Source organism: Falco biarmicus, chromosome 6, assembly GCF_023638135.1.
Source record: "Falco biarmicus isolate bFalBia1 chromosome 6, bFalBia1.pri, whole genome shotgun sequence".
In the NCBI taxonomy this organism is placed as follows: Eukaryota; Metazoa; Chordata; class Aves; order Falconiformes; family Falconidae; genus Falco; species Falco biarmicus.
In genome coordinates, this window is record NC_079293.1 from 6,163,212 (window position 1) to 6,179,153 (window position 15,942).

Genomic DNA, 15,942 nt, shown 5'->3' on the forward strand with positions numbered 1-15,942 from the left:
AGCATGTACTCAACGTTTTCTGTCGGGAACGTGGGTGATTCACAGAAGGTGGCCAGTGGACTGGGATTGAACAGGAATAATTTTTCATGATTCTGCAAGACAGGGGTGTTGCAGTGTGAGTGTGCTCATACCTGGCATTGGGATAAATCGTGGAAAAGAACTAGTTGGTGTAAGCTTGGGGAACTAAGGACAAATAGGTAGATGGGAACTGGAAATCATTGTGGTCATCTGTATAGGAACTATTTGAACAATGGGGAATCAACCCTGTGGTGGCATCCTTAAGCCCCCTTGGGTGTATCTTGAGGCATTGGAAGGGAATAGATGGGTACCACCTGAAAAGCAGATCTTAAGTACTGTAATGGTAGCCACTGTATAAACTCGATGGCTGAGAGAAGAGGCCACTTAATGGAGCTGTAGAATATAATACTTTGTTACAATTAATGTTCTTTTTAAGAAGAGAAGGCAAATGGGATGAAGTAATGTATGCTAACATGTTCTTTACCTTATGAAACCACCCAGAATGGCAGAGAAATTGCAGATTTAATCTAGCCCCACAGGACCCCCTGATTTCAGCTTTGGAAAAACAGAAGGCAAAGGAAATTAAAGAAATTAAACGACTTGGTGTTGCTCAGCTTGCAGCATTGGACAAAGGTCTATTAGGAATGTAGAGAGGAGGATGAAGGGAGGCTTGAGGACCTTGTAGTCTCCTTTTCAGAAGACGAGCATGAAGATTCAGATGAGGAGAGTGATGGGGGATCTAGGGATATTCAAGGAAGAGGTGACAATTCTTCCCCAATCACAAGCCGTATCTGTAGTAAAGCAGACCAACTCTTCAGGCTCCTCTTTGTGAGGCTATGGGTCCCATGGGAACTGCCCTGATCAAAGTCCCATTTACTACCTCTTAGCTAGATTCACGGGAAGAGGTAGTAAAAGGATAACTGGGATGACCCACAGGCTGTAGTTAAAAAATACGATTTGATAATCAGAAAGTTAGACCCAGACTGGGGGGACTTGGATGTAATGTTAAGTGTGCTGACAGAAACGCAGACAATTGGCCATCCAGGTAGCACAGGCCCAGGTGCAGTCCCTTGTCAATGCGGACACCCTGAAAGGTGGGGTGGATGTGCATTTTTCCCTTGGTCAGGCCAAATTGGGACCCAACCTCAGTGCAGAGTATAAGCTACTGAAGAGATACCAGGGATTGGTATGATATGGATTGGATAATGTGGTTCCTAAATCAGTAAATTATGTACCCCTCTATGAGGTAAAACAAAAGCTGAAAGAAACACCCAGTGAAGTCTTGAACTGACTTAGGACAGCAATGAGAAAATATGCCACTATGGATCCTTCATCTGATGAGGGGAAATGGCAGTTAGTGTCACTATTTTTGGGACAGCCTACCCCTGATACCTGAAAGAAACTTCAGAAAATGAAAGAACCAGATGTCAGGAATTTAGATTGCTTGAGGGAGCCTGGAGGGTATTTTGGAACTGGGATGAGGTAGAACATAAAAAGACAGGGGCTACTATAGCTGCAGTAATGCAGCAAGGGAACAACCCACCTGTGAAAAGAAACAATCAGCAAAATTTGTCCAGAGATGCGCTTAGGAACAATGTGCCTACTGTAAGGAACTGGGCCATTGGAAAAGAGACTGTCTGAAATTGGGTAAGTAGGGAATTTAAGGCTCATAGCTGAAGTTGGTACTGGATAATGGGAACCTGAGGAATCTACCCTAGTGGATCCACTGGTTAAAATAAAGCTGGGGCATAGAACAAGGAAGTGGAGTTTTTAGCTCATGCTAGTGCTTCATATTCTGTGTTGAATCAAATGTTAGAACCCGAGGGAAATAATGCTGTCAACATTGTGGGAGCAACTGGTCAGGTTGAAAAGGCTCATTTTCTAAAACCATTACAATATAAATTTGGAAAGCAAGTGGGAGTACATGAATTGTATTTGCCTAACTCCCAAAAATCAGTATTGGGCTGACATTTGTTGGGGCAGTTAGATGCTGAAATGAAGTTTTCATAATGGGCAAATAATATTTAAAGTAAAAGAAGAAAGATTGTCCAAAATCATGAGCTGAGTGTTAATAACTAATGTAAAACAAATAGAAGTCCACACTCAAATGATGGATCATGTATTTCTAGGAGTTGAGCCTTTGGGGTACCAGGAAGGTCCAAACAAGCAAAACCCATTGAGGTGAGGTTTAAACCTGGTGCAACTGCAGTGTGTGTAAAAAAAAAAAAAAAATACCCCTTGAAATTGGAAGATAGATGAGGAGTAAGAGAAATCTTAATTGGTATGTACCAGTCCTGCCCATCAAGAAACCCAATGGGAAAGAGTATAGACTGGTGCAGGATTGGAGAACAATAAATCAAATTGAGGAAGTTTGACACCCAGTGGTGGCAAATACTCTATTGACAATGGTAAAAATGATTTCGGTGTTTGATCTCAAAGATGCCTCCTTCTGCCTCCTGTCAGCCGAGAGCAGTCAAAAGCTGTTTGCTTTCAAATAGGAAAACCTGAGTTTGGGAAGAAAGACCCAGTTAACCTGGACAGTGTTACCCCAAGGCTTTAAAAATAACTATTTCTGGAAATCAATTAGCCAAAGAATTAGAAGAATGGAGTCCTCCCTCTGAAAACAGAACTTTATTACAATATGTGGATCATATCTTAATTGATACCCCTACTAAAGAAGATTGTTGCCAATGGACAGTAAGCCTACTTAATTTCCTGGGATTAAGCAGATACAGAGTATCCCAGCAAAAGGCCCAAATAATGCAGACTTGCCTCACTTATCTGGGATATGAGGTATCTGAAGGACAATGACAATTGGGAACAGAACAGAAAGAAGCTATTTGTCAAACAAGCCCACCACAGTAAAGCAGCTACAAACGTTTTTGGATATGCCTGGGTGGTGCCCTTTGTGAATATGTAATTATGGACTGTTGGTTAAGCCATTATATCAGATATTAAAAGGAAACACAACGGGTAGAATGAACTAAAGAATCCAGAAAACCTTTTCAGCAATTGGGGCAGGAGTTAGAGGGCCTTTGTGTTGGGCCTCCCAGATGTAAACAAGCTGTTTCTTTTGTTCTATGAAAAGCAAGGAGTAACTCTGGGAGTTCTGACCCAGGGGATGGGACCATACAAATGGGCAGTTGCATACTTCTCCAAACAGTTGGATGAAGTAGTTAAAGGATGGCCGGGCTGCCTGAGGGCAGTAGCAGTGGTAATCCTCAACGTACAGGAAGCCCAAAAGTTTACATCGGGGCAAAGAATGACTGTATTCGTGTCCCATGCAGTAACAGCTGTTTTAAAACAAAAGGGTAACCATTGGCTATTTTTTTGAAATACTGAGCCATTCTGGTAGAGCTTGATGATGTCACCATAATAACCACTAACCTTGTCAATTCAGCTTCTTTCCTCACTGGCGATGTGGCTGGACCCCGTAGAGCATGACTGTCTACAGACAATAGATGAGGTATATTCCAGTGGCCCGGATCTAAAGGATCAACGTATCAAGGATGCTGAGGACTGATGGAAGCAGTTATATGCAGCAGGGACAACAAAAAGCCAGATACGCACTAACTACCTACCAGAAGGTAATTGAAGCTTGCCCATTACCTGCTGGAACATCAGCCCAGAAGGCAGAACTGATAGCATTAATAAGGGCCTTAACACTGACCAAGGGTAAAAGGATTAACGTATGGACAGACTTGAAGTATGTCTTCAGAATAGTGCATGCTCATGGAGCTATCTGGAAGGAACAAGGGCTCTTATTGGTCCAAAGGAAAAGAATAAAATATACTGCTAAAGTTACTGGAAGAGTGAATGGACCAGAGGAGGTGGCTATCATCCACTGTAGGAGCCATCAAAAGGGCAGCACTGTTCAGGAAATGGGGAGACAACTTTGTGGACCAAATGGCGAAATGGGCAGCAGAACAGGTGGTAACAAATGCCAATGATCCATGAAGGTAAGATAAAAAAACTTGTGCGTGAAATAACACCAGACTACTCTAAGGAAAATCACAAAGTGATACAAGACTTAGATGGGAGTAGGAAGGAGGGGTGATTCTGCACTCCTGATGGGAAAGTTATAATCCCCAAGCGGTCAGCTTGGATAATTATTAAGAAAGAGCACAAAGTCAACCCACTGGGGAGTTGTGATTACTTTGTGTTTAACATGTGGTTACCCAGATTTAAAATATCTATAAATATTTGACTGAAAAGCTGGTGTGCTGAAATTTGTACATCGAAGTAAGCCACATCACCAAATGATGTGACTTAACGTTTAAAGAATAATCCGAACACTGCTGTAAAGGTCTGGCTGGGAAATACAGTAAAGGGAAATTTGCCAGGTCAGCACTGGCAGATGGACTTTTCAGAATTCCCAGGGAAAAGGGGGTTATTGTTACTGATTGGTACTCACAGGCACTGTTTCTGAATGGCCTGAGGCCTTCCCATGTAGAACTAAACCAGGCTTGAGAATTTACAAAGAAGCTACTGAATGAGATAATCCTGTGATTTGGGGTCCCAGATGTAATCTCATCAGATAGAGGACTCCACTTCTGTGCCACAGTAGTGCAGCAGGTGAGCAAGGCCTTAGGCATAGATTGGCAGTTACATACTCCCTATCAACCATAGGTAAGGTAGAAAAAATGAATTGTTCAGTTAAGCAACAGCTAGCAAAAATTTGTCAAGAAGCAAACCTCTATTGGTATCAGGCCCTCCCAACTGCTGTGCTCAGGGTTTGAACTAAGCCTTGGGTGAAAGAAGTGTTGAGCCCTTTTGAAATTTTGTATGGAAGACTGTCGCGACGGAGGGAAGACACAGTAACTCAATATGAGTGATCAGCAGACTTCATTTATTGTGCCTTACAGTCACCTTTTATGCCTTGTTATAATTAGCTCATACAATTACAAAAGTTAAGCTCATTATTGGTTAGTTGCCTAAATACCAAGCCCGCCCCTAGTTTCTCTTCTGTAGTTATCTGTTCCCACCTGTAACATTCTTTTCCCACCGCGATCTTCCTGTTATTGTGTAACAAGAACAGCCAAGGATAGTGTATTTTTGCTTTACTTCAGATAAGCTGAGAGCAATGTGCATTTTTGTCCAGCCAGCTGGACTATGTCTATGTGACCCTTTTCAGCTAGCCAGTTACCCACAGAAGACCTTACCAGTTTTTAATTCTGGGAGATTTAAAACAGTGGAGATGGCATTGTAGGCCAGTATGTCCAGGCCTTGGGAAAATAGTTGCAGAATATAAATAAAACTGGCAAGTGGCTCAGGGTAGGGAGCTTGATTGGCCTATTCATTTGTTTAACTTGGAAATTGGATTTATGTTAAGAACTTTGCAGGAGATCCACTGGAAGAAGAGTGGAAAGGACCATTCCAGATTTTGCTTGTGGATCCACTACTTTTGAGTGAAGAGGGCCCCTGAGCAGAAATGGATATTGAGACTGTCAGAAACTTGTGGTTACGATTGCAGCATTGAGTTTACCAGTGTTCATTGGAGCATGGTATATATTTATAATACAAGAAAATCTGTATTATAAAGAGACTCGAACAGTGGTTAATGGCACTAATCTAAGAGACTGTTGAGTATGTCCAGCTCTTTCCAGGGGTACTATGAGGACTTCTTTCTTTGGTGTTGCAGCAACTCACTGGAACATTGATAATGAAACTTGGCGAGAGTTTTGGAAAAGGCCTGGTGGGGGCTATTAAGAATATGATAACAAGTTATCCAGTAGGCCCCAGATTTGATTTGCAATTGTTGAATAATACCCAGGTGATAATGAGTGTGCATGGAAATCCAGTTCTAACAACTGTCAATGTAGGCTGTCAGTTTGCCGGAACTGTGGGAATTGCTCTTGCCATGATGGGTGGAATGATTATTGGATAAACAAAGTGTAGGTGTAGGATCGTGGAATTTAACTGGGGAGAATGTAACTTACAAATTTTTGTAGTAGAACACAGTTAGAAACATACTTACCTGTGGGCTATGATGGTAAAAGGAACAATAGGATCTATGGGTGGAAACGCATAGGTTTCTTTTCTGGGAGCCAACCTCACTGCCACTGATGGCCCATGTAAGTTACCCCACAGATACTGGTGGTTATGTGGGGATGGATTTGCATGTAAACAATTAACCCTCAGGATGGAAGGGAACATGCACTGTAGGGTATTTAATGCCCCAAACTACCGTTTATAACTGCTGTCATGCTCCTCAAGGGATATAGTGCACTCCATTGAAAAGAACTTAAAAGAGATCTGTCAACCCTTTAGTGGAAAGGGGGTTGGGCCTCCATCGCTTCATGTGTTGGCTCATGCCCACGCTGGGAGTCTGTGAACTCTGAAAGAGCAGTAGTAAACATCTCTGCTACCCTAGAGCAAATAAACAGTCCAACAGTAGATGCAATACGCAACCTGCAGATAGAAGTATTCTTCTATCTAATCAAGCAGTATTACAGAATTGACATGGCTCTTGACACACTATTAGCGAAGGATGGTGGAGTTTGTACAGTAATTCACACTAGCTGCTGTGCATATGTAAATAGAGATGCAGAAGTTGAGACTGATTTGGAAGTAATTTGGAAGAAATGATTATTACACAGTTTCCTTAATGACACCTCTTTTGGGTTCCAGGAAGTTTGGGAAAAGCTTATATTCTGGTTGCAAAATTTAAAATGGCTCAAGCAATTACTTAGTTATCAGACTCCTTTAATGACTGTATAATATGTGTATTAAGCAGCTGTATAAATAATAGCCTGTTGTATTAAATCAGAAGAGGGTTACTAACATAAAATGATGAATTGGTATAAATGAAAGAACTCTTAGTATTTAGAAAAGAGGGAATTGATATGTAAGGGCTAAAAGATCAAGAGATTGGTGGACTTTGGTGAGTTGGCAGGGGTTCACTAGCCTTTGTATGATGTGCTAACATCTGTAGAACGTAGGGAAATTCTTAGTTGCTACCTATTTGTGGTCTGGGGGTTTAGCTAAGGGGATGTAGAACCGTCAAGGTATGTCATAAATAACCTTGGACAACAATAAACAAGCACTGCAAAGGAAGATACAAGTTTTCTTTAGAGAACAGGATGGTGTGTTTCAGAACAGTAGGATAAGAAGTTCTTAAGTCAGCAGAAATGAACTGCATGTGCAGGAGACCCTGTGTTGAAAGTTAATGCTGACGAAGACTCTGAGCCTTCATCTGAAGACCCTCCAGGTGGCAGCTCATGTGCACAAGGAGGCAGAAAAATACGTAAAACATTTGGGGGGGAAATAGTTTGAGTATGTCTTGGTTTTCCAGGAAATGCTATGTATATGTATTGGATTGTAGCATAAAACCAGTGAGAACTGGAGCTGTGGTGTGCACACTAGGAGGAGCGATCCCCTATGCACCTGGCACCACAAATAAAGAACACCTGCTTAATAATGGCTCTGTCATTACAGAGTTTTATCTCTGAATCCTGGCGCAGCCGCACCTAGCCTCCTGCCTCAGCAAGGAGTGCTGGAAGGCAAGGGGACTCAGAAAACTCAGGGTTTTATCAGCTGTCTGTCCTTGGGTGTGAATTGGAGTTAATGTGACTTTACATACATGACCACCCATATTGAATGTAATTATTAATGATCCAGAAAACTATGGACAGGCAGGCATTGTGAATAGATGCATGGCTACTCATATAAGTATTTTTGAAATACGAGCTTGAATGTCTGTCTTCAGGCACCACAACAGTTGCAAAAGGGTCCAAAACCAATTTAGGATAAATACTTTTTTCTAGTGCATACAATACTTCAACTTGTCAGGTGCTGGAGACTGTTCTAGACCACTATTGAATTAATGTATGAAAAAGTGAATGTTTAGTACTTGGTGATTATGTTTCTGACAATAGTGACATGAGAGATGATGCTATACCACAGCTAGAGACATTTTCTGCTTTAAAGATAATTTTTATTTAATTTCAATTTTAGCCCTTCATGGAAGCACCGTCAGAAGTAGAAGAATGCTTAGTACACACAGTTGGATTTTCCTGAAAGCTATGTATGTTTTGAATAATCAGTAGTGATAATTTAATGATAAATGGATTAGCAAAATACGCGTGTGATCAAACTAGTAGATCTGTCAGCTTTAAAACTGAGGTGTCATGGTGTTTCAGGCATGTAGTCTGGCAATGATTACCTCAAGATGGCTTTTAATTATGGTTTTGCACTTTATTGGGAGCTTAGTGTAAGAAAGCATTCGGGTGAAGAAACCAAAGGAGTCGTCTAGAGACTTGTTAACATAAACAGTCAGATGTAGTTCCAATTCTTTACTTAAAATGCGTATTTATTTTTTAAAGGGTATACTTGATATTCTTACCTTTTGGCAATGCTAAGAAATAACTTCAGGATCTGTATTCAATTTAATGTGACTTAAATGCTTACAGCCAGTGGTTGGGAGGAAGGGGGATTCACAAGAGTAAAACTTGGTTATACCTAATAGTTTGTCCTATGTCATGCATGAACGTGTTGTAACTGATTCTTTTACTCAAATTTCTAGAATGGCATGAACAATTTCTAATGTCAGGCTTCCTGATGAAAGATTTCCTGGCAACTGTAGTACAACAGATACAGGTAATAACTTATTAAGCAGCTGAAATTAATTGTAATGTATTCCCTTTTCAGGGCATCTGCATGTGAAATACATAAAGTTTGTTTAGTAGCATACATGAACGTATGAATTGTGTTACAGTTCCCAGTCACTGATATTTAAGTGGTGAATCATGATGAAACTGCCAAACCTGATATGTTGATGAGAAACTTCATACGGATCTGGCTACTGAGATGAAACCACTTAAATAATTCTTTCAATAGTCACTTAACTTTTCGGTCATTATTCCAGTTGATGTTAACTTTGCTGTCGCCGTGTACAAGCTAGGATGCCAGCAGGCTCCAGCTTGTGAATAAGGATGTTGGTGCATTATTCAAACTCACATCAGGTCCATGTTGACATGGATACATGCTGTTGCAAAAGCTGGCATCTTTACAGAGCAGAGAAGGAAGTGTTAAAGCCCTATAATTTGAGGCATCCTGCCTTACAGTGGGGAAATAACAAATGTTAGCCAGGTATTAAAAGTGCCCTAGTAAGTAAGTGAAAATGCTGTGTAGCAATGCTACCTATACAATGCTGTATTGTTCAGACGGGCAATATTACAAGTAGGAAGTGGTATGATTTACATGGCTGATCTAGGGAAAAGTTGAAAGTAGCAAACCTTGTTAGTGTAACTAACCAGTATATTTTATGTCTTTGCAGAGATGCTTGAATGCTGCTGCTCAGTTGAAGGTATGAATTCCAATAAATGTTATGGTTGATTTAAAAGCTTGATGTGGGAGTAATGCTTAAAACCATTGTTATGTCTGAACAGTGAAGAACCTATCCCAAACCTGATGGATAGATTTGATTTCTAAGGTTATACTACTCAACACCAGACCAAGTGAAGTGTCTGATAGGCTTCATAGTCTGTGCATACCTTTAAACTCAGCAAAACTGGTTTGAATAACTAGTGGTAATTTTTAAATGACTGCTTAGGAAAATGCATTATTGTCCACCCCACTTATAAGCAGGAGGTGACATGTAAACTGTTGTATTACAGATTGCATACTTGAAGTGGAGTGGGATTTGTGTATATCCGCATTATGGAAAACAAGGTGAAACATTTAATGATCCATCTTGGCCTTTTTTGGAACTTTCTGTTCTAGTTCAGAGGTAGCTTAAAGTTTCCTGTTGCTTGCAGGAGAGTTGTACATAGAAGAATGTGGTCTGGATACACTTTTTTTATTTAATACTTGCTTGTTGGTGGATTTCAGCTTCTGGAGTTTCTAAAATTTTGATAGAAGCTGAGAACCAGGTATTAGTTTTCAGAAATTGAACTCTTTGATTCTGATATGAGAGGGGGAATTATATGTGACTGGTTAGTTGCCTGTCATAGTTGATAGCAAAGTTGAGCAATAGGTGGGTAAAAGAGGCAAAATAAATCTTACTGTGGCATGACTACACCTCCTGAGTTTCACAGAACTTGTTGGGTAGTGATAACTAATTCAACACGTTTAATATTTCAGTTTGGTCTGTATGAGAGTAAACAAATGGCAAGTTGTCTTTTGAGTAATGGAATAAAATTTTTCTGAACTAATAAACATCTCTCTTTGAATAGGAAAATGGTCAAAAGTGCAGGAACAAATGCTTTTAACTTATTCAGGTATGTAATTGAAAAGCTTCTAAACATTTTTCTCATTTTAAGTCTTAAATTAAATTTGTGCTTACAGTTTAGGCAATTTTTTGTATTATGACAGTGGTTGATAGACTTCACAGATTCATATGGTATGGTAAGTTGGTATAGTTAATTCTGTACATAGCTGGAATTTAAGAACACTTGTTCCTAAGGTACAATGTGTGCTGATAGCTGTGCCTAACCTTGGTTAGCTTTCAAACCTACATGCAAAAACAAGTATACTTTATTACTGAAATATGTGAAAGGACTAGAGAATGTTTAATTTTTGTATAGAAATCAAACTGTAGAAAAACAGTGCACTTGCTATTAAAATTGTTTTCTGTAGTGCTTTTGTCTCATCTGTGATGATCATATCCCGAACCTGAATTCCTTGCTGAAAAACCTGATACGGATCCGGAATCTGAGATGAGATCAAAAGACTTTATTAATACTTTTCAGAAAGTTTAAATAATGATGTCTGTGGGGTATTAGGTTTCTTAGAGAAATGGTAACACCTTATTGTAAACCAAGTGTTGTGTGCTTCCTCACAAATAGAAATTTCTCCCTGGAATGAACCATTTTACTTAGACCTTGTTCTCTTTTTTTTTTTCCAGTGATAAGTTGGAACACTTTGTCAGTGCTTCCTGACAAATGTGGATGATCTGTAACTGGAAGGAAGCATAACACCTGAAGTGTTACTGTGGCTTGGAGTGGGATGCCATGCTTTCAAAAGCCTGCTGAAACAGCTGCTATGATTTTGTTTAGTGGATAGTGTTCTCAGAAACTGTATGTGAACGAAAATCATTGTTTCTGCATATTTAAGAGTGTTTTTTCCCAAAACGGTGACCTGCCCTCTGCAGGAAGGATAGCAGTGATATTGGGGAAATGAGTGTTGAGCTTTGATACATGGAAGACCCCCTGAGAGTATTGGCCCTTCTGAAATATTAGGGTATACAGACTTGCTGAGAATTGAAGATCTTTAATAAAACAGTGGAACTCACAGAGAGGCCCAGTAAAGAATGGGAGAAAGCAAAATGGGTACCCACTCAAACCAATGAGTCTGCTTTTTGAGGGTGGTATAATCCAGGAGATAGGAGGCAGTAAGTGAGGTGATGGTGGTACAGAAGCATTAACAGAAAAGGCAAGGTCTAAAGCTTGCATTGCCATCTGCATCAAGTGAGGGAGAGGGGAATTGGGGCTTTATGGACTGCCACTTTAGCCTGAAAAGGCCAGTAGCACAACAGCGCAACTGCCCATTGAGGAATACAGTGGCAATGGTACCTGCTTGCTGTGGGGGAAATTGCTCAGTAGTGGGAGAAGGGAGTACATACAAATTGGAACTTGTACTTTGAGGAGTCACTTGAAAACTAATGGTCCTATATCACAGTAACAGCCTATTTGCTATATTCGGCAAACTGGCAGTCTTCCACAAAGGAATGAGGGGATCATAAATTGGTCAGCAAGTAAAACTGAGTTTTAAAGACGGATTACTATGTACGTAAAGATGCAATCTGCCTTAAAGCATGACTCTCAAAACTAATTGTGAGGAATGATTTTTAAAGGAAGAAATATGAGAATGGCGTGATACCTAAAAATTGATGGAGCTAGAGTTAACTGAGTTACTTCAAAATGCACCAAAATACAGAAAAATTACCCTACAGTCTACAGCCAAAAATGACAGCATTGGATGCCAGCAGCTCCTCTTTAGAGAGCTGGAGGAATTCCTGTAGCTAATGGGATGTGCCTGTTTCTAAATGACGGATTCAATGAAAAGCCCCATTTTCTGTCTAAGCAGTATTGTGAAGTGCAGAACACTGCCAGTAGCAGCACCTTAAAGCATTGGGAGTCTCAAAAATAAGTATCATCTGACTACAAAAATGTACACTTCAGGATCTGACTGAACCCTGAGTGCATTGGCTCAGTGAACATCTCCTGCGCCTTGGCTGAAGGCTGCTCCTTTTCAGCAAGTGTGTAAATCGGCCTATTGAATGTATCAGAATCTGCAGGAATTTACTACAGAACAGCTTTTCCTTTGCTTCAACAGGATTTATTATGTTAACAAATATTGCTGAAAACGGTAGGTATTTTCATGTGCCATGTTTTTTTGTATGTGCTCTTTCTTGAATAAAGATGAGTATGTGGAAAACCTAGCTGTTGCACATCAGGTCTGTAGTCACACAGTGATGTTCCTTGACAGCTTGTGCTTTGCAAGGGCTACAAAGGCAGCGTGGCCGTGTTGCACTAGCTGGTACAGCACGTACTGGATACATGATACATTGTCCAGGAGTCACTCAAGGACAACAAACTATTAGTGATCAGGCACCTCAGAAGTAGAGGACCAGTCTCTGTCTTCTGCCCACTGCAGTTCTGTGAGAAGTCTGGGTGCTGCTAATTACATCTAGTGAGGCTACTTGGATGGTAAGTCAAAAATTTGCTGGTTCTAGCGAGGTCAGTCTCTTTTGGAGGAAAAAGAGATGTCAAAGACCAGAGAAATGGGTAATGCAGCAGCAATATTCGGTAAGTACTTAAGTACTCAAAACGATCTGTATATGACTTGCATTATAGGGTCAGAAGAATGTTTGTGGCGTGCATTTTTAGAGTTAGACATACTATCTGTTTATACTCTTGGCTGATAATTAATTATCCTAGCCAAAATCAGGACATGCCAATATGAAATACGGAAGCCTTCAAGGAGTTACTGCTCTATGTATATCCAGTAAAATTGGTGAGAATTAATTTATCTTGTGATTACTGAGATGAAATAAGAGGTAAAGTTACAGGATTCTGGGTAGCACTTCAGGCACCCAAAATGTCATGTCAGTCTTGCTCTGTGTGTTCTAAAATATTCCTTGGGGATGGCCGCTGATCTGGGGTTGATGGTATGGGATAGAGGCTGTCAGAGAATGGTGTTGTTAGGCTTGTCTGGTCGTGGAGGCCTGTCTGCAGGAGTGGTGTTTAATCATGAAAAAATGTACCTCTCACTTGACATAGAAAAAGCTAGGTGTAGCTAGTGATAATGCATACTGGCTATTCAGCTGCAAACCTTTCTAATATGAATGCGACAGTGCTATAGGGCTGCAGAAGATGGGTAACCAGTGAAAAACCTATATTAGAGGTATAAAAAAGTCTGCCATTTACAAAAATGAACAAATGTTTTAACCATGACAAGTTTTGGAATATGGGATCAGTGGAAATTATATAGGAAGATCATTTTTCTAACTAATGTTAAGATGGAAAGAACAATACTTTGTAATAGCTTTTGCTTTATGGGAGGGGGATAATGTATTTGCAACTTGTGGATTTAGTTCTGGTATGTTTTTTGAGTCCGAGAAGATGATTTATACAAGTGATTGAGATTGGATGACATAGTTGTAGTTGTCAAGAGTTAGTGTGACACATTTTGAACACATGGCATGAGACTTCTCTCTGCAAAAGTACTTCATTTAGCTTGAGATTGTGCAGTAAACAGAATGAAAGTTCCTTAGCTTTTTTGCACTGTAGTCTGGACCATCATTAGCATTGAACTTAAAAATGTCACATGGCTGTTGGACTGTGGTCCAAGAAATCAATGGTTAGGCACACTATTCTGGAAGATTGCCAGGTATCAATCTTAGTAACTGGGCAAAAAAAGCAGAGCCTATTTTTAAGTTAAGCGAGTGGCAGGCTTACAAGCAAGAGGAGTACCTTGCAACCACAGTAAAGCTAGAGTAGCTCTTTATCTGCATAAATGCTTTACTATAATTTAAAGTAATGACGTCCTGCTAAGGTGAGAGGTTTTTGTTGCTGAAGAACTTGTCTTGCCAGTGGAGGCGAGCGAAACTAAGCTGGCAGCGGTTATTGCACCACAGCAGCCTTGCTGTGTCAGTGCATTTGCTGGTGTGAAGCCTGCTTGAAATTAGAGAGAGCCTGGTGAAAAACTCAATGTAAGCTGTATTGTCAGGCTCCCGTGCTGCAGAGAGGAGTGTGCCACCTTGGCTGCGGCTATATTGTGTGCCAGCTTTGGGGGTGCTGCCTTCTGGTGCAGTCAAGCTCTTGATTGTATAAACCTGCTGTATAAAGCTTGGGTATGAGTTTTGCCGATTTAAAAACTGGCACTGAACTGAAATTAAATAATGTTGGTAGAGGAAGGGACTCCTTAAGACAGTCAGACACGGATACAGCAGAGTAAGCAAAGTGCTGCCTTGCCCAAGGAAAGGTATTCTCTCCAATAGAGTATAAACCCTGCCTTTGGGTCAGTTTTTCTGCATGCTGCCTACCATACTTCAGAGGACAAAGTTATAATCTGAAGTATGAATGAATTTAACAGAAAATGGTAATTTCAGGTGAGGGTACAGATGGAGGCCTTCATATGCTATGTAAATATGTGTCTAATGATTGACGTTCTCAGTACTACTTGTTAGATTTGGTATTGCAAGCATTTTTGCTTGTCTGCCCCTGTCTGTTTCCTTAGAGCGTAGGAACTGGAGAAGTAAATTAATTAAAACTGAATGCAATTTTTCAAACATCATGTGGCTTTTTAGTGGATAGTCCAGTTGAGCTATCAGAGCTATGAAGACAGTGCTTCTCTGCCATTGTCTCAAACTTCCTGCAGACTCCGGAGGACAGAGTGGCGTTTGATGCTCGGAAGAATGGCTGTATTGAGTGGGACAAAGTCTGCCTCGCTCAGTATTCTGTTTGAGGATGACCAGTATAAGGAACAGGAGAAGTATAGAGAGCCTTTCCAGCAGCTTGCTTGGGAATTTCCTGAGGAGATTTTAATTTGTATTTGAATACCCCTTGGCAATTACAACCCATCTCAATTTAAAAAGATGTGAAATAGGAGTGTTTACGGGGGCTCTAAAATATATGTAGTAGTGTGTATGTTAGTAACTGCAGGGAGGGTGGGATTGGGAGGGGGCTGAAGTAAAAGATTTTTTTTTAATTTCCCTCTTCGAAGCAGATGTCACTTTCAACTCTCACATTAATGGAAACAGTGGTAAGTGGAGTCCAGTTAAGGCCCCAGTGCTATGCCAGCTTTACTGTTCAATTGAGCTATGTTGGAGGTGAAAATTTTAATTGGTGGTGTGTGCTCTTGCCCTCAGTACCCCTGAAATGCACTTCATACTTCAGGCTTCTCACCACACCAATAACTAATTTTTTTTAACTTCTTGGAGTTCTCAGTAGCTGAAGGAACACTGTCCTGCCAATGATGGTACTAGTTTTATGGTTGCAGGTGAAGAATGATTAAAATCTGTCCTAAAATAAAGTTCAGTCATAATTCTGTATGGACAGAAGCTAGAAAGATGGACTGAAAAATAAATGCTTAGACCTTATTTTGAAATTGCCAAGTTGATTGAAAAGTAAAGGTTGTATTTTTAAATCATCTTAAGATCGTTAAAGAGGAAGAATATACAGCTACCATTAGATTGGTGCACTTTAACTCGACAAAATAGGAAATAATTTGCCTAGCCTTAGTGGTTTGAATTTTTTAGGCAGAATGAAGGATGTTGCAGATACTGAGCCCTGGAAGAAACATTTGAGACTTAAATTCTTGTAAGTGCATTGGCTCTGTCTGCTAGTTAGGTAGTTTTCTGCAGCGCAAAATAAATTGCTTCAGTGTCTTAGTTTTACTCCATCAGAAAAGTGCAATATTGAAACAGTGAGTGGCAGTTCCTAATGTCATTTAGACTTAAGCTGACCGGTTCAGAGTGTG

The 15,942-nt window shown here is 40.3% G+C and overlaps 2 non-coding genes across 2 annotated transcripts; both read left to right on the forward strand.

Annotated features, from left to right (window-relative positions):
* Positions 1 to 8,761: 8,761 nt before the first annotated feature.
* Positions 8,762 to 8,828, forward strand: LOC130152005 (small nucleolar RNA SNORD50). Its single transcript, XR_008822846.1, has one exon. It is a non-coding gene; the product is annotated as a small nucleolar RNA SNORD50 (small nucleolar RNA).
* Positions 8,829 to 10,607: 1,779 nt separating this feature from the next.
* Positions 10,608 to 10,678, forward strand: LOC130152004 (small nucleolar RNA SNORD50). The gene has a single exon (XR_008822845.1). It is a non-coding gene; the product is annotated as a small nucleolar RNA SNORD50 (small nucleolar RNA).
* Positions 10,679 to 15,942: the final 5,264 nt, after the last annotated feature.